Source organism: Fukomys damarensis, unplaced genomic scaffold, assembly GCF_012274545.1.
Source record: "Fukomys damarensis isolate Sample0158 unplaced genomic scaffold, DMR_v1.0_HiC HiC_scaffold_23, whole genome shotgun sequence".
NCBI classification, from domain to species: Eukaryota; Metazoa; Chordata; class Mammalia; order Rodentia; family Bathyergidae; genus Fukomys; species Fukomys damarensis.
The window spans coordinates 47,622,770-47,647,270 of NW_022900935.1; the positions used below are offsets into that span (position 1 = coordinate 47,622,770).

The 24,501-nt window shown below is 48.7% G+C and overlaps 2 protein-coding genes across 2 annotated transcripts in view; one reads left to right on the forward strand and one right to left on the reverse strand.

Moving 5' to 3' along the window:
* The window catches only part of Nsf (N-ethylmaleimide sensitive factor, vesicle fusing ATPase), a 323,620-nt gene that overhangs the window by 215,099 nt on the left and 84,020 nt on the right, over positions 1 to 24,501 (reverse strand). The window lies entirely within an intron of this gene.
* Positions 1 to 24,501, forward strand: part of LOC104871529 (ADP-ribosylation factor 2) — a 113,669-nt gene that overhangs the window by 54,335 nt on the left and 34,833 nt on the right. The window contains exon 8 of the transcript XR_782891.3: positions 21,184 to 21,361. The gene's annotated coding sequence lies outside the window, so the exon portion shown is untranslated. The remainder of the gene's footprint in view (positions 1 to 21,183; positions 21,362 to 24,501) is intronic.

Sequence of the window (24,501 nt, forward strand, 5' to 3'; positions counted from 1 at the left end):
CATTCTGCTGCTTGAAAGTAGTTTGAGAATCATCAGTCTAAATGATCTGGAAGATTTTTCCTTCCCTGGCTTTATTTTCTATATTTCATCATTCTTTGACTTCAGCATCTTTTCCATCTTCCAACCTGCAGGTGACCTCAGCCTAGAGCTTCAGAAACCCGGTGTTCGGGAACCTGTGCTTCTCTGAGGACAGAGGTGGGGCAGGTTGACTTCTGTGACAGTTGACTGGCCTATGGAGAGGTCCATTTCTAGTCAGGTGAAGAGGGTCTGGCAGGGGAAGGAGGTTCCAGTGGCCTTTTGGGGGGTACTTCTCTATATGTGCGATTTTCAATAGAAAAAGCCACCTGCAAAGCAGTAGGCACCTGTGACAGCGCCTGTGCCGTGTCCTGTGTGGTGCATTCCAGTGAGCTCCCCTGCCCAGGAGAGGGTGAGTGTGGAGGTTGAGTGGGAGCCACTTGTGGGTGTAAAATTGCCCTTTCATACCTGAAGTTGGTGCAGGGCAGCTGGCAAGCATGATGGGCAACTCTGGCTCATTGGGACAAAAGAGATGTGCTGATGGGTGCTTCTCCAGGAGCCAGGAAGGTGGTAGGAAGACAGAAAAACATGCCAAGGTGGGGAACCTGAGCCCATTTTCCTGGAGAGTGGTAGTCAGCAGGTTGGGGTGGTTAGTCAGAGCGGGGTGAGGCTCTACTTGTTGAGCTCAGGTACACAGGTCCTTAATTCTGGGAAATGAAACATCCAGGCTTCTGGATTTATGGTGAGGGACAGGCAGGACTTGACGTCAGTTTACAGACCCAGAAGACGGGACTGGGCTTTCGGGCTGGAAAGGTAGGCCGGGAGCATTGCTCCTGATGCGCCATAAATTGTGAGGCCACGGCCACTCCAGAGGCACTGGAAGTATCCAGGGAGAAGGAGGAGGACAGGAGCTACATGACAGCATTTTCTGTGTGAAGTGGGTGCCCAGGTGGGCGGGCTGATGAGAACATACCCACTGGGAGACCCAGTCAGAGCTCTGCTCTGGCACTTGGCCTTACAAATTTGGCCAAGATCCTGACGATACAGTAGGAAAGGTTTAGTAGCAGAGATGGGTTTAAATCCTTGCTGTACCAATTTGGAGCTGGATGATCTTGGGTAATGTATTTGAAAACTTCCAAAGCTTTGTTATCTATAAAGTGGATGTCGGTCACAGTAACTATGGGCAGCGTGGAGGATGGATGAAGAGATTACCCAGAGACAGACTGACCTCAATCATCAAGAGGACCAGAGGAGGCTATTTCTCCACTGAGAGGGCCCAGCCATTAGGGAGACTCTGGGAGAAGAAAAGAAACCATCAAGCCCTTTATGACTTTTAGAGAGATATTTAGAATACAATGGATACTTAGAATATTAGCATGGGGGCTGGGGACTTAGCTCAGTGCCAGGACACCTGCCTCAGGAGTGCAAGGTCCTGAGTTTGATCTCTGGGAGGAGGAGGAGCAGGAGAAGTTATATGCCAAAAAGTCCTGCTCCCATGTTCCTGCCATGAATGAGACTGGGTGAAAATGTGATGTTTAGAGCTGTGGCAGCTATCATGCAACCATGAGGTGATAAGCCTAAGAAAGAAAAGAGGACATACATGAATAACGAAGAAGAAAGATAGGAGCTGGGTTTTTGATTTCGCAAAGCTGCTGATTCAGCCTTGGGATTGCTTAACTCCCTAGACTTTTTATCTGAAAACAAAGCCTTTTTACTTGATAAGACTTTAACTGTTGTGTATACTGTTACCTGCAGCCAAAGCATTCCTTCTTGTAAGACAGCAATCTCATGGGGTTGTCGTAAGAATTGAATTAGACAATAATTATGCAAAATGTTCAAATTTAAGATTTGGAAATATGCTGATTCTTCTCTGTCTTCTGATTTTACATCGTCTCTATTCTATCAACCTTGCAGTATTATGCTAAGAGACAAGTAAGACATTTGTTGGCTACAATAATTCTGGGTAGCAAATGACCACAAGCCTTGGTTGCACACCACAATCCATGTTTCTGCAGCTCACAAATGGGAGGCACTTCCAGCTAGCATAACACAGAGGCAGGTATACAACTCTAGGGGCTGTAGTAAAAGCCATTGCATTACATAGTTTAAATGGGTGAATTTTGTTGCATATGAATTATATTTCAATAAAGTTGTTAAAAAGGAAAAAAAAAAGAAAAAGAAAATGAGAGAAAGGATTCCAAATTAAGGAGAAGAGAGATGACTTGCTAGGTGGTGGTGATATTTCCCATTTCCTACAAGGCTGCCAGGCCTCCACCATGTGGGACCATTCAAAACCAACTCACTCAGGTTTTCTTCATGTGAGTTCCTTGGGAATAAAATCTTTATCATGGATTCTGTGGGGAAAACAAGATTCTAGTAGCAATTCACTGTGTAGCCAAGTCTGTAGGAGACCAAGCCCCACAAGCCTAGAGGGCCTGGGCTCTCCATGGGGTGGGGGCAGTGGAGGCTTTTCAGAGGCACCATTTGAAAAGCTGAACACCCAGGAAGGCCTTCTGCTCTGCTGCAAACCCACAGAGTTGGGGTTGGGAAAGATAAGTGCATAAGAGCCATGAACCTGTGGGGAAAGATAAAATAAGTTGGGGTTAGGAGCTGGGTGAGGACAAAGACAAAGGGGACTGCATCAGACAGCTTTTCATTGCTGTGACAAAATACCTGACATAGTGATTTATTTTTTTGTTTGTTTGCTTTTTGGAGACACTAAAAGCCACGTTTATTCTGCAAAATTTACAAGCAAGACTCTGTAAAAACAAAACAAAAAACCCCAACTTAATTGTATCTCAAAACAGAGCTTAAGAGTATCTGGCATCCATTAAAAACCTGCCAAAGAAAGGGGGCAAAATAATCTATTATGAAGAGAAAAACCAATCAAAGCCAAATGGGCACGATAGGTGACAGAATGGGGTAGAGAAGGACGTGAAAACAGTTGTGGCAATTCCATTCAGTCAAAAGCTAGGATAAAAATTAAATGTTAAGGAGAAATTTGGAAATATGTACGTACGAGTGTATATTTGTGTGTTTCCCAATGGTGATTCAGTGACTTAAAGGAGGAAAAGCTTATGTTGGCTCATAGTTTCAGAGATAGTCCCTGGTCAGAAGTTTTAGTTCCTTTCAGGACTGTGGTGGCTGAAGCAGAAACATCATTTGTAGAAGCGCGGGGAGGAAGCAAGCGGCTTATCACGTGGCAGCCCGGAAGCAGAGAGCGAGAACAAGAGTCAGAGGAGCCGGCTAAAAGCAGCATCTAGGCCCCAGGATCACACTCCCATGACGCACCTCCCTCCTTAACATAGGCCCCACATCCTAAGAGCCTGTTCAGCTGTGAATTCATCAGCGGGTTATCCACGGATGAGGTTAGGGTCCTCATGATCCAATCACCTCCCTAAAACCTATGAGCTGATCCCCGGAAGACATAGAAGGTCCACATCACGACGATGACTTAACACTCACCTTTGGGAAACAAGCAGGTTACTAACTGCAAGGGTCTGTGTCCACAGACTGCTCTCTTGACCCTGAAGTTGAGGTCGTGGGAAGCAAATTTACGTTTACAGGACAGTGAGAGCTGTGTGCAGCATCTCGGCAACTGCATGAGCACCTGACCTGGGACAGCCTGAGGTGTTTTCCCACCCCACTCCTTTTGGCTGCTATAAAGACTCAAAGAAGATATATCTCCCCAGAAAGCCTCCCTCGAGGAGCCCCTCGGTTCTCCTGTATGCAGCCTGGCCTCTAGGTGAATGCTGGTATGGAGCTGAGTTGTTCTTGTTTTAGATTGTGTGCTCGTGTCCTGATGTCCCAAACACTCACACCGGACGTGAGGCCTGGCCACAGCAGGTGCTCCATAAATGTGTGGGAAAGCAAAGCTGGAGGGAACAAAGCTGCAAGGAGAGACGTAAAGGTGGGAGGGAAGGAGAGATAGTGAAAGAATGGAGTCCCACTTTCTGGGGAGCTGTGTAATTCCTCTGCATTTAGCCTACGCCTGGGGCAGGCCGTGGGCATCCTGAGCTGTGGTGGATCATGAGCATGGCTGCAGTCCTGCTTCCCCAGCACTGCTGGTCTGCAGATGCACTGGGCCTGCAGGGTCAACCCAAGACCTGGAGCAGTGGCCGGGGTACCGATTGCCTTGGGTGCATCAGATCAAAACAATGAAATGTGCCGTGGGCTCGGTGGTTCTCTGGGGCAGAAGCTGAGACAGTTTATTTGGGATCAACACCTGCAAACAGAGCAGGAAGACAGGACTGGGCAGAGGGAGAGGTGAACCATGAGGCCTGGCGTAGGCACAGCCCACCCCAGAGACCTCTGAGTAACAACAGTGCCTGTCAGCATACCAGGGTCTGGGGAAGATGGGGGTCACCCAGTGAGGCTGCCCAGAAGGGGCCTGACCTGGGGACCCTGAGGTAGCTGATGGTAGAGGCTGTGCACCTGTCCCTCACCCCCAGCCCCTGCATCCTAAAGCATATGTCTCCTTGAAGGGTGATCTGGGCAGCACATCTCTCTGTCCTTCACGGTGTGACTGTCAGAGAAGCTACCACCCACTAAGCATTTACACCAAGCTGTACAATTATCATCCTTTACAAGTGAGGAAACCGAGGCTCAGAGGGGTAAAGTAATTTGGCCAAGGTCACACAGCTGGGCGGGAAAGTGGGGGAGCTGGACAAGCAGACAGACTCACTTTTAAACACCAGCCCCAATTGCTGAGGGGAAGGAGTGTTGTCACATGGGGGCCAGACTGAAGTTCTGTCATAGTGAGTTTTTAAATGAATGCATCTTCTGCCTGCCTTGCAAGCACAAGGACTTGAGTTCGATCCCCGGTACCACACACACACACACACACATGCACACAAAAAGAATGCATCTTCATTCACTTTAAAATATAGCTACATATTTTTATAGCGTTATTGTACTTACATATGCATATTTACCAACACCAAATTGCAGGTTCAAGCTTCCCACAGTGCTGCTGCTGAAGCCTCTTGTCTAATCTTGTTCTCCAGTGCAGAGGGATGGAACCCTGCGAGTCGGTGGCAGGCTAGGACTGGTGCCAGGAATTGTTCCTCCTGTCCTCTACTCTCATGAGGGGGCAGTGTTCACAAGGAAGCCCTTCGCCCTTTCACTGTGTGCCTGCTTCTCCTTGATCCCAGCAGCACTGCAGAAGACCGGACCTTTCCCTTTCCTTGTCCCAGTCATCGCTGATCCCAAAGAGGAAAGTGAAAGCTCCCTGAGCATAGCTCCTTCTCTAACCCCCATTTTATCTCCGAGCTAGTGCATAGAGTGAAGAAAAATCCCACTGTGCAGCTTAAAGATATCGGTGTGGTGGGGGAGGCCTCAGGAATTGCCTTGTGAGAAAATTGCTGTTTATACACTTTTGCCAAAAGGGCTGCTGGGGTGTGGGGGTGCTGGGTGTGGAGGCCAAAGCACTGGGTTTTCCAGGGCTTCACAAAGGGAGTGAGCCAGGCTTGCTTCAAAGTAGCCTTTTTTTTGCAGTGCTTATGACCACTGTGCAGCAGGGGGATAAGTAGAATGGTTGTAGGGGTGACACTGTGGGTAGTTGGAACTCTTATTTATCCATCTATCCATCTACCTATTTGTTCATCTTCCCATCTGCCTACCCACCCACAAGATATTTTGTAAGTGCACTATATACCAGGTGCTGTCCCGGCTGGAGGAATCAGCAGTCAGCAAGACTGTTGATGCCCTGGCTGTCATGGCAAGCAGACCCCACCCTCTCCTATTCCTGGTGAGAAGCAAAAACTAGCATTGCCGTTGTAGCTGTGGAAGGCCAGAGAGTAAATACTTTAGGGTTGCAGGCTTTAAGATCTTTATAGGAACTGAGGTAACCACAAGGTGGCCTGAAAGTAACCACCGAATATTACAACCCGGGCATGGTTGTGTCCTAATGAAAGCTTATTTATTAAAATAGGCCAGGTAGGGCCTATCGACTACTAGAGAAGCACAGATTTGAGGGGGACCCCAAGAGGCCAGTGGTTTTCAATCTGGCGGCACAGTAAAATCACCTGGGAAGCTTTCACACAATATCTACATTTGGGTCCCACAAAGACCAACTGCATCAGGTGTCCTGGGAGTGGGACTTGAGCATGGGCATTTATTTACTTGTTCATTCCACAGTGGTTATAACATTCGGTCTGGACTGATAACCAGTTTCCTTTCCAACTGCAATGCTTTTTTCATGTTATTATTCATGAACATACTTAGTACGCTATGTGAACTCAAGAGTTGGATACATTTTTCAGAAATTGTACCTCTCAAAATATTCTTCATAGTGGTTAACTGGGTGAACCAAGACATCCTCATTTCTTAAAACTCGACTGTAAGCAAGGGCTTAGCACATCCAGACCCAAAGTCACCATGACTAATAATTGCCACTTGGTTTCCACTGAAAAGAGTGAATGCCTCCCTGGGCCTTCCTTGTGGGACCTCCTATGGGGCATTGAGGCCATGACCTCCTAATATTCCATCAGGGCACTGTTGGAGGCTCTGCAAGAGGTACAGAGACCAATGCAGAAGGAATGACCACACCAAGTCCTTCTTTTCTCACAACCTTGTTTCCTCAGTATCATTTTGTATTCCAGGACGTCAGGCAGAAGTATGGGACTCATGCAAGAAGGCAAGGTGCCATTAGATCCAGTTTTCTGACTCCCACCAATCCTCTGTCTGTCCCAGAGCTGCCCTTCGGAACTGTCCTCTTCCTCTGTAACTGCTCCCTTCTCCCGACAGGTGGATTTCCCTGTTTAAAATGTAGACAGCCTCATCTATGAACTTGCTTGGGATGTGGTGTTGAGGGATGAGGTAAGGGCTGTCTGGAGAGCAGAGTGTTGGGGTAGATTCTATCCTATTTGGGATGCAGCATAGAAAACGGTCACAGATGCAGACACCAGAGAGAAACAGAACTCCATTTACTGGCTGTGTAACTTGGGGCAAGTTTAATCCCCTTGAGACTTCATCCCTCCGTTAGTAGGATAGGATGATAGTAATACCTGCCTTGCAAGAGTGTTGTAAGGATTCCAAGAGCTTATGCATGTAAAATGTTTAGCATCATTGTTGGTGCTGAGTCAATGCTCATAAACAGTAGCTATTCTGAGTACTGTATTTTTATTTCATCTGAGTGTTAAGTCCGCTCCTGTACCTTCCATAGAGTTCTGTCGTATGTTTAGCAAAGCGAGAGGTGTGAAGCTAACTGGAAGCTAGGGGAGACCCAGACACAGGAGAGGCTTGAGGAAAGGCCCCAAGGTGCAGATGGTTGAGCTTTGATGAGACGAGGCTCCGAGGGCCCACTCACGTGTCCCACCCCTGCCTGTCCAAACTGTCGCTGGGCCCTCATCTCCTGAACTGCCACTGCACTGTGTTCTCACTGCGTCCTGCTTGTTCGGGACGTCAACTCCTCTATGCCGGCAGCCTCCCAGGGGCCCAGCACTCAGCATGGTACGCCAACTGTAGGCACAGCCAGTCAGGCGAAAAAGAGGGCAACTGTTTTGGAAACGGGGTCTCCCTAGGCTGGCCTCAACTTCGCTATGTACCTCAGGATTGAACGTGTGGCCATTCTTCTGCCTCAGCACCCCCAGTGCTGGGATTATAGGTGTGCACCACCACCCCCGGTTTAAGAGGGGGACTTCTAATGAGCATGAAACAAGAGAGACAAGAGAGATGGGAGAAACCGTGGCAGGAAGCCACAAGCAGTGGGAAACAAGAGGAGCCTGACCTAGCTAGGCCTTGTAGATAGGACTCTCCTGGGGCCGCTGGGGGCCTGTGCTCCTATGCCCTGAATTCTGCCTGCCCTGGGAGGAGCGGTGCCTGGCCCTGGGCTGGGACAGAAGTTCTCCCCTGTCCGTCTCTGTCATATCCTTCTGCATGCTTTGGATCACAGCTCCTACCCCCAGCTCGCAGTTATCCCCTCACTCACTGCCAAGGCTCAGCCCAAGGTGTTTGAGACCACAGCAATTGTTTTCCCTGACAGTCCCGGCAGCCTGCTGATGGCAGAGGAAGGGGTGAGGAGGAGGAGGGACAGGCTGGTGGGTTTGGAAGGGGACTGATCTGACTAAGTGTACCCACTTAGGCCCCAGGTGATACCAGAATCCCGGCGTGTGTAGCTGTTGTAACTCCACATCCTGATGGCCACCCTGTGCTTTCCTGAGATGTGCCTCCCCCAGGCTCCTCAAGCCAAGTTTCTCCCCTTATTTCCTTTCTCAAGGTTCAGAGAGCTTTTCTTAGGCGAGGAAGAGTTGTCGTTCACCTGGTGCTCATGCGTCCAACCTGCCCAGGTCTCGCTGAGCCCATCAGGATAAAGGGGGCAGAATACCCACCCCTGTGGCTCCCCTTTGGGATCAGGTTGCAATAGAAATGGTATGAAGAGCTGCTCTTCCTCCGGGGATGTAAACCAGGGGTGGGGGGATGCTGTCTCCAAGATTTGAGGTTTGTTCCCCGGTGCTCCAAGGGTTCCTCCTAGACTCATGTCCCCTCCACCCTTCGTCTCCTTGGGCTGGAGAGGCTGCAGACTCATCTGGATACAGAGTGTGTGGGATTGATGGGCTGTTTTTAGTTCTGTGGGAGAACTCACATCAAGGGGTTGGAATTTCTCTCCTCCGCAAGCATCTGCTGGCAAGCTGCGAGGAGATTCTCATCCAAGCAGACAGGGCCCCTCTCCGCAGCTAGTTTTATGAGTGTGACAGAGCCTCCTGCTACTTCCGCTCCCAGAGGTTCTACTTGGTCTTGCTCTGAATCAGAGAAGTATTCTGGGGCCTATCTTCCATTTCACTCCCTCCCTCTCTGGTTGAGTCATCCATGGCCTCCAGGCCAAGGCACTCTGAGGGGCACCTGCCCACATGCGTCTTGGTCATCTCTTATTTCGTGGTTTCTGAGTCAGGTGATCTCCTCTCTTGCCACCGCCGACCCCCAACACATCTTATCAGCTCAGCCACTACTCCTGGGACAGGTCCTGGAGCTCCAGAAACGAACAGGGATTTCTCTGTCTTTTGGAAGCTGACTACCCGGGCCGGAATGGGAGGCATAGAGATGAACACGAGACTCTTGTGTTAACAGCAGCACAAACAAGGGGGATTCCCGAGCTCGCGGAGGGAACCCTTGTCTCTTGGGGGTAGCAGCTAGCAGAGTTGGAAGTCAGACAGCTAAGGTTTTGCCCCAGACCAGCCAAATATAGAGTTATGACATTTGGGGGCAGACTGATTTTAGACTGTGTAATGAAAATGTTCCTTTTACAGGAAGACAGGACATGCCCTACAGTGCAGCAAGATGCTTGATAGGATGAATGATGATAAGTGACAAACTTGATTTGCTGCTCCCACTTGTCCCACCAGGCCCCACCGTGGCATTCTGAGGACACCTTTATTATCCTTATCCTGGGCAACGAGGCTGCCAGTTCTGATTCCAGAGGTTGAGGGGGCACAGAGAGCAGGGGGGTTTCAGTGGCTGGTGGGGGTAGGAGCCTGCCTGGCAGGTGAAAGGGTGAGGTGGAGGGAGCTCCCAGTAGGGGTGAAGGTGTGACAGATGAGCACCACATTGGGAAGAATATGCATGATTGGGCCTGGCAGGAACTGGAGAGAGAAGGGCAGGAAGTGGTGCTCACATGGGAGGTGAAGCCACATCTCCAGGGCCTTATTGCCACACGAGGAGGTCACAGCTTCCCACCTTCAGGTCTTTGCACATCACAGACTATGATCCCCTCTAGAGCAGGATGCGAGGTGAGCAAGGGGTGCAGGGTGCAGGATTTTGGAGGTGCCCTCTCTTGGAGCCAGGCTGTCCGAGTGCAGAGCTGGCACCTGACAATGACCACCTACTTATTTTGCATCCTCAGTGCCCTCTTTGCCTCACCCTACACCCAGCCTTGCTCAAGAGGAAGTCCCTTCTTACTTATCTTTGTGCTCCTAGGGCCTGCAGCAGTGCCTGACTTGAGTAGGAGATCAAGAAATATGACACAAATGAACAAACGAGGGAGTGAACAAATGCCTTCTGTGCTCAGAATACGTTCCCCTTCCTCTCAGCCTGGTCAAGGTGTGTCATTCCTTCTCTCTGTCCTTACCTCTTCCCTCCAGCTCCTCTAGATGTCCCGTCCCAACTCCTCAGTTCTTACGTTACAGATGCCTTCAGTCCTCAATCCAGGTTGGAAAAGATGCAGCCAGAGTAGGTGCTCTGTAATAGTAAGGCATCATTGAATGTATCCTGCCCTTGAGCGGGAAAAACTGACCGCCAACGCTGCTGCTGTTGCTACTGCTGAGGTTAGGAGCTCTCCCTCCATCTCTGCTCTTTGTAGGGCTACACTCTTGGAGGTGATGACCCCAAACTTCCCCTCGGTAGGTCCTCACCAGATGCCCAGCCAGCTTTCCTTGCTCAGACCATTTGGATGGCTCCTGGCTGGCCAATGCTCATGCAGCTCCAGAGGCCCGCGAGTGCTCCTGAGTTGACAGCTTCCTTCTGCCTCCCTCCAGTGGCCTCCTCCCCGGGTATGGAGCCAAGGCATAGTGGCTAAGAAACAAGGTTCAGCATGAACCCTGCTGGCTATTGAAGATGGGGGATGATTCATGAGCCTGCTTGGGAGGGTTGAGACATTCATGCTTTTGCTCAGTAGAGGAACTATTTCAATCTGGAAGTTACTCTTGTCCAAAGAAGAAGATTGTTCTTTCCCACACTCATCCCAGGAGATGAGGGAGAACAGGCACGGGGCATCGTGGGGATGGTATAATTATGAAGCATCCAGATCTCAGAGCTGAGCTGGGACACCAAGGAGGAGGTGGCTTTCCTGGCATTGCATAGACACAGCATGCTGCAGACTGACAGCGCCAGCCTCACAGGGATGTGCCCGCTGAAGAAGCCATGCTCAGGCGAACTTTAGGCAACAGGGGACAGCAGATGAGTTAGTCTGCAAAGAGCAACTGAGGGTGGACACAGTGCCAAGCCACAAATCTGCTGTGCAGCTAGTACAACTTGGGGCCCCCAGAGGGGCACCAAGGTCCAAAAAATGAAGAAGGAATATCAATTCAATCCGGGAAAGTGCCAGGGTCTCCTCTTAGCCAATCCTGATCACAGATTTCTTCCTAAGGTAGCTGCCTGGTTGTTCATTGCACCCCAGTTTTGGTGCAGTATAGGCTGTGGGAGAGGAGGCCTGCCACTTACTGTCTGCCCTCAGGTAAATGACTTCATCTTGTCAGGCCTTCATTTCCTCATCTGTGAAATGGAGATATCATTGTACCTACCCTCTAAGCATGGGATAATTAAATAAACCCTTAGAAAAGTGTCTGGCACACAGCGGACTGGCCAGTAAAGACGATGAAAATTGGCCAGTAAAGATGATCAAAATTGTACTGCAATCTCTCTCTGCCTTGCAGAGGGCTTAGTGACTTAAGATGCCAATTCTTTGTCCTCTGCATGAAGTCCACCTTCAAAGTGTGGTGAATGCCTGGGCCAGGCAGGATGTACCTGACCTTGAGGACCATGCTTCTGGGGCCCAGAAGGATCATAATGTTCCTGAGCCTTTACTTGTCGTGACTTCTTGACTTCTTCCTAACTGGGTCCTGGAAGGTGCTGCTGGTGGTGGTGGTTTTTCAGGATCTCTTTCTCACGTGTCCCCTCCCTTTCCCTCCAGCTCTTTAGCACAGTATCTGACATTCAGCCGATGATCTAGCTATGCTTTTGAACGAGCGACCCACTCCCTATCAGTAGGGGGGAGAGCAGCCCCAGTTCGGCGGCTGCCACTAAGTGGAGGCAAGTGGAAACTGTATGATTACTGACTTCAGTGTGAAGTGCTCTTGGGCAGCACCTCCGGCTGTGGGCAGCCACTGAAGCAGGGTTTCCTCACTCTCACTCTGCCAGAGGGTTCCCTACCTAGAGAGCTGGTTAATTTAAGGCGGCTCCGAGATGGGCCCACTGAAGCTGAGGAGGACACTTCTGCAAGGGAACAGCTGTGCGGCCTACCAGTTAAAGAGCTTTATTCATTGGCAGCAGAGGAGGCGGTGGCAGTGGAGTGTGTTTTGGTTTAAGCGCAAAACAAGCACCCTGAGGTTTTAGCCACTTTCTCTGCCATGTCAGATTGTGACCTACTTTCCCAAAGTAGACTGAAAGTTCTTGTGGGACAGAAATGATTTTTCTTCTTCTTCTGTTTTTTTTTTTTGGGGGGGGGTTGAGACAGGATCTCACTATATAGTTGAGACTGACCTGGAACTCACTATGTAGCCCAGGCTGGTCTCGAACTCACCGCGATCCTCCTGCCTCAGCCTCCCGAGTGCTGGGATTACAGGCGTGTGCCATCATGCCCGGCGCTGATTTTTCTTCTTGAACTATGGGTACCTGAAAGGGCAGGGGTGAAAGAGATAAGATCTGTTAAGCCAAGAGTATACAGTGTCATGGTTTGGGTCTGGGTGTGTGTCCCTCCCCAAATCCCATTCTGTCAGAGGTAGCTGACTCTGGAATCGGTTTAGCGCCTCTGTAATCCTGGTACTCTGGATGGGATAAAAGAAGCAGGTCCCTTGTTGCATCTGCTACCACGTGCACACCATCTTGTTTTTCCTCTGCGATGTCTGTTTGCCATTCCTCTCTTGGAGCCAGGACTGAAATGTCTGTGAACTGTAAGCCAAATAAATCCCTTCTCCTCCAGCTTTGGGTGTCGGGTGTTCCGTCTCAGCAACGAGAGAAAAGTACCTAACACACACAGTATTTATTTATTACTTTCAATAACCTACAAGGTCAATCTCATCCATATTTCATGGATGAGGAAACTGAGGCTTAGGAGGATGTTCTGGAGCCAGGGTACGGAATATAGCAGAAGCTGAGATACAGAGTTCTCAAAACAGCAGTTTAAATGATGCTGATGGGTACTTTGTTGTGTGACATCTCAGGTCAGCAGGAAAGCCCTGTTCCAGACAGTAATGCGGACCAAGGATTCTGCTCTCTAAGGCTTTGCAGGTCTCAGAATTGGAATCAGCAAACTTTTTTTTTGGTAAAGAGCTAGGTAGTATCTTAGCCTATGCATAACATATGGTCTCTGTACTTTTCAACTTTTGTTCTTTTAGGACAGCAGCCTGAGACAATATATAAACGAATGGGCACAGATGGGTTACATTTCAACTTTATTCACAAACACAGGCTGGATTTGGTTCAAAGACTAGTTATGAGGGCTTTTTGGTCTCACTATGTGAGAAGTCACTGTGTAGCTCAGGCTATCCTCCTACTCATAGTGATCTTCCTGCCTCAACCTCCTGAGTGGTGGGATTACAGGCATGGGCCACCATGCCCAACTAAGACTGTAATTTTTTAATTACTTACCCTACAATGGTGGTTCTCAGAGTGTAGTTCCGGGGAGTCAGAGGGATTGCATCATTTGGAAATTTCTTAGAAGTGCAATTCTGACCAGTCCCCAGACCTACCAAATTAGAAGCTGCAATTGGGGACTGTAATCTATCTGTTTTTCTCTTTTTTAATTTTAATTTTTATTTAATTTTATTTTTTGGTACCGGGATCAAACTCAGGACCTTGCTCTTGCGAGCCAGGTGGCGGAACCACTGAGCTAAATCTCCGGCTTTTCTTTTCTTTTTTTTTTTTAAACAGTGCTGTGAATCAAACTTAGGGATTTGAACACACTAGGGCTGCACCCCCAGCGCTCAGTAATCTGTATTTCAGCAAGTCCTCCTGGTAGTTTCGAGCACACTGAAATTTAAGAACCACTGTTCCATCTCTCAGCCCTGACTCAAGCTCTCAGCCTTGGCTTGAAACGCCCTAGGCCATATCTCCGCCCAGTTCCTCTGAGCTCTGAGTGGAAGCCAGGCATTCATCCTTTTAAATTCCCCTGCTGATTCCGATGTACAGCCAGCAGCACTGGGAAACAGTGCCCTGAGTGTAGCCGCCACTGGAAGGTTCGAGCTGCTTCATCACCGGTCTACAGCCACACCTGCTTCTCCAAGTGGGCACCCTGTACCCCTTGGGCCCTGAATCTTGGCCTCTTCCTTTTTTCTATCTCCCATACTCCCAGCATCCTGGTGTCTTCCTGGGAACTGTTCGAGGCTTCCCAATGAGAAAAGGGCTCAGGTCAAGTTTGTCAAACTAATCACTCTCTGGTAAGAGTGGTGCAAGAGGGAAGATGAGTTCACGGTGGCACAGGGGTATGGGATGGACACACAGCAGGAGAGAGGAGGGACGTGAAAGCAGCAAGCGGACTTACTCTTGGAAGCACCTTCCGCAGCGGCCTGTCATCGATGTTCAGGGAAGGCCAGGCCCGCCCACCTTCTCCCAAGTTCCATCCAACACCTGGTTGCTGGAAACCTTGGCAAGCGAAGGTGAACAACCTTCTAGGAGTGAATGAATGCAACAGGGTGTCAAAGAGCAGTTCCCAGAGTTCCCCAAGCTGTTCTTCATCCAGGCAACACTTGGGCATTTGCCATACACCTGGCAGGATTCTAACTGCTCTACATAAATCTGCTTATGGGGTCCTCGCAGCAATCCTGTGAGGTAGGATTTCTATTACCCTTAGTGTACACATAGGACTGAGGTTTTTGGAGGTCAGCAGACCTGCACAAGGTCACACAGGTAGTGAATAGCAGGCCAGGAGTCAACTCAGGAAGTCTGGCTCCAAAGTTAAGCCACTGTGCACTGTGCCCTGTCTTCATACCAGCCTCGACAGTGGGATCGTTCCCATTTCACAGGGGAGAAAACTGAGGCTATGCAACTTGCTTAATGTCACAAGCCAGAAAGTGACGGAGACAGAATTTAAGCCCAAGTCTGTCTGCCAACAAACCCCTTGGGTTTGCCAGTTTTCCCTACAGCTTGGTCAGGATTCCCCTCCTCTTCCCCTTTTATCTCTCTGCCCAGCATATTCTGGGTTTGCGTGTGTGGGGCTGACTCACAAGAGAGCAGGAGAGCCCACCCTCCTGAATGAAAAGGCAGACTTTATTCCTATTCAGAGCCATCTCAGGCTGGTGCTGGGGGAGCCGCCAAAGCCAGCTGACACGTCCTCCCCTACTGAAGTTGCTGGGTGCATGGGGAGCCCCAGAGGCTCAGGGGGCCCCATGATACTAACTCCTCAGATGTGTCTCAAACTCAAGGCAAAGATGGGGCTTCCTGCTTCATCTGCTTCAATTACAATTCCTTCCCAGAGGGAGTTTATTGGACCTAAAATCCAGCAAAATTCCCTGTGGGAGTTTACTGGAACTAAAACTCCAGCTGCTGAACTCCTTCCGACTTCTCTGCTCCAGCCCAGAGCTATTAGAACTCCAAGAAGCCATTTGTCCCAAGGCTTGCCTTTAGGCAGTAAGGGGTGATCCTAGTTTTTCCATCTCACAGATCCAGCAACCGAGGACAGCAGTGGTTCCTAATCAGCTTATCCTCTTCCCCTTTTGGCCTACCATGTTTCCCAGATGGCCCCGATGGTGAGACACTTGGAGCATTTGTTAACTGTCCATATCAACTGTCCTCTGCCCTGAAACTTGGAAGTAGGTTAGAGCCAGGTCCCAGGAATCTGCCCTTGGTGATTCCCATGTTGAAGGAAGACGGGAAATGCTGACAATGATACCCTAATGTGTGCCAGGGTTCTCCTCTATTTTGGGTGTAAGACCCTTTCTGGCTCTGACTTAGCTATGCCCAAAATGTAACAGTTGCCCCTGAATGCGGATGAATCTTGCAGACGCGGGTGCTCAGGTAGCCATTCCATGTTTTTCTAGGTTTTCTTTCCAGTCTGACCTGGGAAATCACAAAAGACCCAGCCCCTCCAGCCAATAAGGAGCTGGCATTTGTCAGGACGAAGAGCAGCACTTCTGTGAGAGCCCAGCCCTCTGCCGTTAGTGCTAGTGTGGCCCCTTTGTACATGCCAGGGAAATGAGCTCGGCAAGGTCAGATCGCTTGATCATTGTTGCTGAACTGCTTGGTGGCACAGCCAGGCTCTGAACCCAGTGTGTCTGCCCTGGTCCCTGTGTTCCTGCTCCTCCGTGTGTCCTTGAGGATCTTGATGACCTCGGGCAGACCCCTTCCCTTCTGAGATGTCCTGGGACTTGAGCAGGCCCCACCTATATCAATCAGAAGGCAGAACCTGGTGACGTGCGATGTGTGAATACTGCCTCATAGCTTGGCCCTGTGTGGTACCTGCAAGGACAGTTGCCTGCTAAAGACCTGGTGAACCAAAGACGCAGATGTGCCAGCCTGGCTTTGGTAACCTCTGGGCAAACTTGCCCTGGCTTTGGGCACCATAGCCTCTTTCCCACACAGACACAGACATGGGCCCATTTACAATTACACCATCCTTGGCCCCTGTCCTTGGCCTCATTCCTCGTGTACCCTCCACCTTGGCTCCACCTTGGCTCCACCTCCCCCTGGGCCACTACCAAGAGCTGACACTTATTAAAGACAAATGTGCTTAAGATGAGGTACCTGACACTGTCCTGTTACCTGGAGTCTCAGGTGTGAGGCTCTCACCACTCCAAGGGCCTGATGGGAAAGCAGCAGCTATGGTCACAACACAGTCAGGGTGTCGGGGGGGTGTCTCTCCTGGGAGAGGCAGTTCAGGGGTGCAGGGCTGGAGATAAGGACCTAGAGCAGCCTTGGGGAGATAGCTGCTGACAGTCTGCTGAAGTCCCTGTTCTCCTGGGATTGGGGCATCCCTCCGGGCCTCGGAACCCCTTCTTCCACACCTCCTTCTGCAGACCAGGCCAGAGCCATTCTACCATGCCCCTCTCAACTGCAGCTTCTGCAGGCCCACCTCGAAGCCCTCCCCAAAGCTTGCACTTAGTGGCTCAGCTATAGCTCCCATAACTCCGTACCAGAAGACCTGTGAGTGCTCGCCAGAGAGGAGAGCTTCCTGCAGCCCCCACTCTTCCTCTTCTTCCTGAGGAAACCTGTGTTCCTTGGTGCTCATTGCAAGGCCCTTTACTCTGCTATTCAAAGCCTCTCGTGCTCTTCTCTCCACGAGGCTTGAATTGGGGTCTCCGAGCCTCTCAGGGCTGAACACCTTCTACAAACACCCCTGCTTCCTCCACCCACCTCCCACACCAGAAATAGAAAACAGGCAGCTGGGAGGGGTTCTGAACAGTCTGAGAAAAGGTGTAGGAGAAGCAGCTAGGATGGCCCCAGGATGGACAGATGGAGAAGGCATCCAGCTCGCCCCTTTCCTGAATGGCCGCAGGAGGAATGAGGCCACCACGCCGCACCTCTCGCAGGGATGCTGTGAGTGTGAATGAGAACAGCTTGTGAGGGGCTCTGATGAGCACTACCTGGGGTGGAGACCTTTTGTACCCTTCGGGATCTGGCCTCGCATCAGAGGACAAATCACATGACCCACATGGTTCTGCCCTTTTAGCGTCCCCCCTCAGAGCTGATGTCCCCAGTACTTCACACTCCATAGGGAGGAGCCTAGATGTACCTGGGTGCAGGTTCTGGGCCCCACTGTATGTGTTAAATCTGTGGCTCTGTGTGCACATTCATTTTTTTCTTGAAGTGCCCGCAGTTTCTCAGAGGGATCTGTGACTCATAAAAGAGTTTAACAGGGAACACAAGACTGTTTACTCACAGCAAGTCCACTTTCTACATTTAAGGGCTGCAAACACCCACCCCAACGACCCCAGAGCAGTGCTCATCCCTTCACTTTGAAACCTAGGGCCGAACCTGTTTTGGGGAGCGTGAAGATCAGCATGGCCACTAGGTACCTCTCCAACTTCCTCATCTTCGTCCTTCTTTTCCTCCTCTTCTTTCTCCAGGTTGACTCGTTTCCCAGCACGTAGGTCCAGTCTTGCATTACAGTCACACTCGAGGCCACTGGTAAGGTTCCTGATGATGGGGAAGTCATGCAGGCATCCCGTGTTTGAACCGCTCCTTCTCAGGGATGTTTTTTTCTGTTTTTTCAAATGTATGGGCTTTTGCCTTGTGTAGGAGTTTTAGTATGTGTCCCAGAATTGAACTTGGCTTCTCATGGTGAAGTACAGTCCGGGTTGTTTGTGAGCTAAAGACACGGCAAATGACTTCTGTCTTGATCTTGCTTACGTTCCTTCTGCTTGGGGTCTGGACGCAAACCACAGCATACTTGTGAAAGCCAAACAGCAAAGGTGCAGGTTTTCTGAAGAATTGCTCTTTCCCTGCCAAAATTTACCTCATTTAGTTATTTTTTCCATGTAATGAGCATATTTAGGCATGTCCTGGGAAATGTCTAAGAACACCAGATGCATCAAAGCTGGATGACAACCTTAGGCTAGACAAGAAGCAGTGTGGCCTACTGGTTAAGGTCATCAGTGATGACCCCAGTTGCATGGGGATGAACTTGCCACATCCTAGGCAAATGGCTGAGAGATCTCTCTGTGAGTCAATTTGTTAGAGATGAGAATTATTATAGTGATTTAGTGCAAGTTTCTTGTACAATTGTTAACCCAACTGATATATCAAAAGCAACTATTACTGCATGTGCTAAAGTGAGTTCTGAATTCAGAGAACTAAAAAGAATGATCAACTCATTACATTTTGCCTATAAGAACAAATCACTCTATTTCTAAGACTTGATTTTTTTATTTTTTTGAGACAGAGCATTGCTATACATTTGAGGCTGGCCTTGAATTCATTATGTAGTCTAGGCTGGCCTTGAACTTGCAGGGATCCTTCTGTCTCAGCCTCCTGAGTGCTGAGATTACAGGCCTCCACTACCACAACACTTGGTTTTCTTTCCCTCATAAGAGGACTCAGTGCCCCAACTTGAGTTCATTGAGCGCAAATGAAGCTGAAGTTTTGCCACTTTTAGCATCCTGGCAAATTTCATGTTAGTTTAGTTTTTTTTTTTCATGGATAAACACAACAACATATTCAAGCAACTGCACCAACATATCATGCTACAGCCCAAGTGGAACAGTGATGTTTCCAAAGTGGGACCACTGTCTGATCACTGTATGACATCACAGCACACCTGTCAACAGATACAAAAACATCTAAGTGTTGTGAAGGAAAGTCAGTTTAGGCATATCTAAGAACAGCCTATGGTGGTGGTGATGGTTTAAAAACCAAAGACCATGGAAGCTGGGACATCTTTCTGGGTTCATGTCAATGATTTGCTTGCTGAAAGAATAATTTGTTACTGTGAAGTAGAAGAGAGACATCCTTCACTTTAATAACTGACCCATTCCAAGACAGCTGGCTATAAAGCAACTATTCAATATGTGAGTCATATTTTTTAAAAAATTCCATTGTAGAATGAAAGTGGTCTTCTACAGGAAAATAGATTGTTTTGAAAAGTTTGGGTGGATAGGGCCAGGTCTCTGTCGTGCTGGCATTGTGGTGAGAAAGATGTGAAAGCACTTTTAGTAAATTGCTCTCCCTTTCTGTAGTGGAAGCTTGAAAGGGGAACTTTTTAAGTAGAATTCTGGTGAGTTCTAACAGAGCGCTCTGCTTAAGAAGTTACCGGCAGTCTGCTTGGTGTGGCCTGAATCCTTTTTCCCCCTTGTTATTTCCTGGCTGCTGTCTCGCATCACAGCTGGCAATGCTCGTGAGTGTCTCTTTCTCTACTTCATATCTCTTTGTCTCCTTCTGTCACTGAGGTTTAGTTAGCTGGATCTGGAGGGCTCCGCTTTCCTTTTGCTCAGGGTTTATGTGGTCTTGACATTCTCCTGACTTTGATGGTTACCTTCTCGAACCTGGGGAAGATGTGTCTCTGAGCAGTTTGTCTGGCACTGAGATACCACAAAAGCCCTGACTGTGCTGGGAGTATTTGCCCGTTGACAGGGTGGCCACCTATTCAGAAATAACTGAGAGCTCTTTTGACAAGGAACTTGTCAATAGAACTTCAAAGGACAAAACAAAAATTTCCTCTTCTTCTATTAGTGATAGGTTACACCATTTTTACCCCTGATGGTGGGACTTGAACCCAGGGCCTCAATAATGCTAGGCAAGCACACTACCAATGAGCTACATCATCAGCCTTTAAAACATTTTATCTATGTATCTATCTATGTATCTATCTCTATTTATTTATTTTTGGAGACAGGGTCTCATTAGGTTGTCAAACTAGCTTCAAACTTGGTCCTCCTGCCTCAGCCTCCCCAGTGGCTGAAATTACAGGTATGTGCCACCACACCTGGCTAGACCTGAAGTTTTAATCATAGAATGTGAGTTGTTTTGGGTGATGGAGGTTGCTACACTGACAAGGAAATGGTGACTGTTTAAATGGTATTCAGATCATGTAAACATTGATGAATATTTCCACCCATTACTCTTTTTTTCTACCTACTACTCTTGCAAGGCAAGCGTTCTAGTGCTGTGCTACCTCCCAGCCCTTCATCTTCTACTCTTGTCATGCCAGTGGCGGTGTGACAATTCCTTCCACAGGTCAGCTTAGCTGCCGCTGTCCCTCCACGATCCTAGGGACTCCAAGGAAGCTCCAGAGACGAAGAAGAGTCTGGTGCTATAGTGCTGAACAGATCTGGGATTTCGCCATTGATTCTGTCACGCCTAATGCTTCCCACACTGCAAAGGTTTCTGCTACTCCCGTGGGGGTGAGGCTGGGGGGCTCGGCGCTGACCCCTGTAGCCTTCCTGAACCGCAAGGTCTCATCTAGTTCTCAGGTTAGGCAGCTGCAGGAAGCAATGGAATCTCCTTGAGCCCTGACCCGTGCAGCTGTCAGGGCTGATGGAGTGAGTCACGCTCCCCGGGGAAGAGGCACTAGGCATGTGCAGTGGTTCCTTGTGAAAGCGTCTGAGGTAGAGCGCTCTAGGCAATCAAGCATTGCTCACTTTCATGACTTCTAGAAAGTCAGAGTTCACTAAAATTCATCTACTTATGGGAAAGTGTGATGAAATTCTTTAGATCCACTGGGAAACCCATTAGAAGGTGTGCTGACGTGGTGGAAATTATTATTTTCCTGATTATAAGAGTAATATATGTGCGCTGCGGAGAATTAAGAAAATGCAAAGCATAGAAATAAAATTTCCCAGGATCTTACTTCTCAGAAATAACTATTATTAGCATTTAATGGGCCACCTTTCTTCTGTGAACAACCATTTATAAAATTACTTGGTACTTTAGCGACAATTTTGCATCTCCCCTTTTAACCACTTTACACAACAAGAGTGTTCCCCTATGTCACCATCTAATCATCAAAAACACCATTTTAATGACTGCCTAGTATTTCGTTGTCTAGTTACAGCACCCCAACATTATGTGGCTGATCTCTATTTGCAGGCATCCAGGCAGCTCCCAAGTTCCACACATATAAATGATGCGGCAGGGAAGATTCTTGTCCAGGAAATCTTTGCCTGAGTTTCTGATAATTTCCTCAGAAGAAATTCTAAGAAGAGAAATGTTGGAGTCTCGTCTGCCGTGTGTGCTACCTCTCTCACGAAGGATGCTCAGGAAAAGAGTGAGTAGCTTTTGCTGGTCATGGGGTCCCCCAAAGGCTTGGACCAGAGACTCTTTATTGATGCTGAGAGAGAAGTAAAGGGGCCTGAGTGTCCCCAGGCAGTTCCCACCTTGTCGCCTGAGCCTGCCCCATGCAAAGCCAAGCTCCCCCACCTCCTGCAGGAATTGTTTCATAATTAACTTAGATACTAAGGCATATTTAATTAACCATGGAAACTCTTCCGACCATCTGCCTCTGTTTTTATTTTGAGGAAGATAACACATCTTCCCCGCCTGCCCCCCCCGGGCTCCCTCTTTTGGGGATAGAGCTCATTTCCTGCACCTTGGTTTTCTAGCAAGGGCCCTTGCTGCTGTGGGCAGCACCTCAGGCAGAGACACAGGCAGGTAGGATCAGAAGTCACACAAGCCCTTGGGCTCTGTATTGTACAGCTGGCCAGAGCCCTTGGCTGGGGCAGGCCAGGCCAGGCAATGCTCAGTGCCCACCAACCACAGTAGGGTCCATTCAAAGATTTAGTCTCTGCCTTTTGACTGCTGTCTCAAAATTACAGAATGGAGCATTAGCGTAGGAACAGACCTTAGAAAAAAAGGCCAATAGTCTTATTTTGCAAGTGAAGAAACTGAGGCTCAGCAGCTCCAGGCCCTGTCTTCTTTGCTCCTTTGTTGTATCCACAAGAAAAAGGTTATATATGGTTTTGACTTCAGCTGCAATCCACAATCAGGGAATTCAGACTCCTAATGGCTGCAGTGGCCCACAGTGTTGGAGCACTGGGCAAAAATGCATTCCCAGCTCACATCTCACCAATTCAAGCTAAGCTCCAGAGAGTCTGGAGATCACACGACGAGCCTACAGTCACCCAGCTGATTGGTGAGCACAGAGGGTGGGAGGCTATTGCCAAATGCTTTGACCTGAATTCCTAAGGCATCAAAATGCTCATTTCCATGACGTTCCTCAGAGGGTTCATGGAGGAAAGGGCCAGTGGATCAGTGGACCGATTAGTTCGTGTGATATCACCTCCGCTAGGAGAACTTCCGGGACCATCCTCTCAGGCTGAGCCAGGAGGAAGACTGCATCTCTGCTCCTCTATCCCTCCCCCATTTCATTTCCTAAGACTCTGAACTTTTCACAGTATCCCAAGGGCTAGGAAAGGCCTGGCTTCTAGTAGTCTTTCAATAAGTGATATCAAATAGATGAGATCAATGTGGATAAAGGTATTTTTGTTTTTTTGTTTGTTTTTGTTTTTTTGAGTCAGGGTTTCACTATGTAGTTGAGACTGATCTGGAACTCACTATGTAGCCCAGGCTGGTTTTGAATTTACAGTGATTCTCCTGCCTCAGCCTCCCGAGTGCTGGGATTACAGGTGTGCACCACCACACCCGGCTGGATAAAGCTGTTTTTGCGTCAGCAGCTGCTCCTTCCCTCAGGATGAGTCTGAGATCCTTTGGTGGGGGGGTGTCATGTGTGCTTTGGGATAGTCCCTGAGGGCTGCCATGTACTACAGCTGACAGCAGGGATGGGGATATGACTCATGGACCCTGGCCTGGTGGCCCTACCTTTAACAGATGTGCAGAGAGGCCTGGGTGGGGGATTTCAGCTGGGAACTTCTACCGCAAGTTAGCTTTGTGCTTTTGACAAGTTATTTCCACCTCTGAGACTCATTTTCTCCTCTGTCAGATGAGGCATTTTGGTCCCTTCTAGCCCCAATGTTCTGTGTCTTATGATTTTGTTGATAATGACCTTTGGTGGGGTTAGAAGTGGCAGCTTGGGGACCAGAGCAACAAGACTAAAGAGTCAGCTCCAGCAAGAGGTCAGGAAACTGGACCCGCTCACCTGGCTACAATGCCTCCTGAATATCAAAGAGAAAATCACAAAGCCCCTAAGAGCCTGGGATCTATTTTAATGCTCCTAGCAGGTTGAAAGTCTTTCTTTTCAAGATGTAAAAGATTTGCTCCCTGAGACTTGTCCTTGGTCATTTTCCATTCCTCTCCAGCTAGTGCAGCTATATTAAATAAAGGTGAAGGAATCTACAGGGATAAATTAGGAATCCATAGCTGTTCCTCCAGGGCTGCGTATGTAAAACCCAAAGCAGGTCTTGGCTCCAATGAAGTCAGATTCACCAAGAAAAGCCCTATACGATGCTGATGGAGCAACTTGGCCCCATTCAACCCAGAGCCTCACTGCAGGACAACGCATGTGCAGGCACACACATACACACACACTGTCCCCTTGCCATCTATGCCATGCTCTATAACCAATGCCCTGCAAACCACCTGAAATACTGTAAAATGAGGGTGGAAAATATGTTTTTTTCTATCAAGGGCTTGACCATCTAATGAAAAATCAGTGGAGGAAGATGAAAGTAAAAGGCACAAGGATCAAGGAATAGAAGACATTTTAGGCATTTACTTTTCAAAATCAAGACCAGGGAGCCAGTAATTCTCGGTAAATACAACCAGGATAAAAAAGGCACTTGGGTTCTAGACTGTGGCCAATTACTGGAGAGAGGCTTCAAGGATCAGGGGAGGGAGAGAAAGACACTGTCAGAAAGAGGTGACTGGAAATTAAAACTTAGAAAAATAGAGAGCACAGGAATGACAGACTCTTGTTCAAAGAAACACAACAACACCGGGGGAGAGGGGAGAAGCAACACACAGCTGGAGGAGAGACAAGAGCCAGAGAGATGCTGAGGCCAGAGCCACAGAAAAAGCCAGACAAGGATGTGAGCAAGAGTCAGGCCGAGACCCAGCATAGCCAGGAACTTGGCTATATGAAAACAACACAACCATTTAGGGCTGATTTTTTTAAAGAGAAAACATTACCAGAATTACTTCTACATTTCAAAAGTATTTTTAAATGTGTTTTCATTCCTGTCTAACTTTGAGAAGCACAGGACTTAGAAATCCATTTTCATCATTTGCCATGTTTAGGATGCGTTGTTCACAGTTCAGGCAGGGAGATATCACACCTCACACCGCTGCCTTTTAGGTGGAAGCCTCCATGGACCTTTAAAGTCTGTTGTGCTGTTATAGCTGCAGACGTGTGGACTCAGCACTCAGCGCAGCTAAATGGCCACAATCAGCTCAACCCATCTTCACCTGGAGATAAAGCTGTGCTCGGAGACCTCCAGTTTGGAACGGAGAATG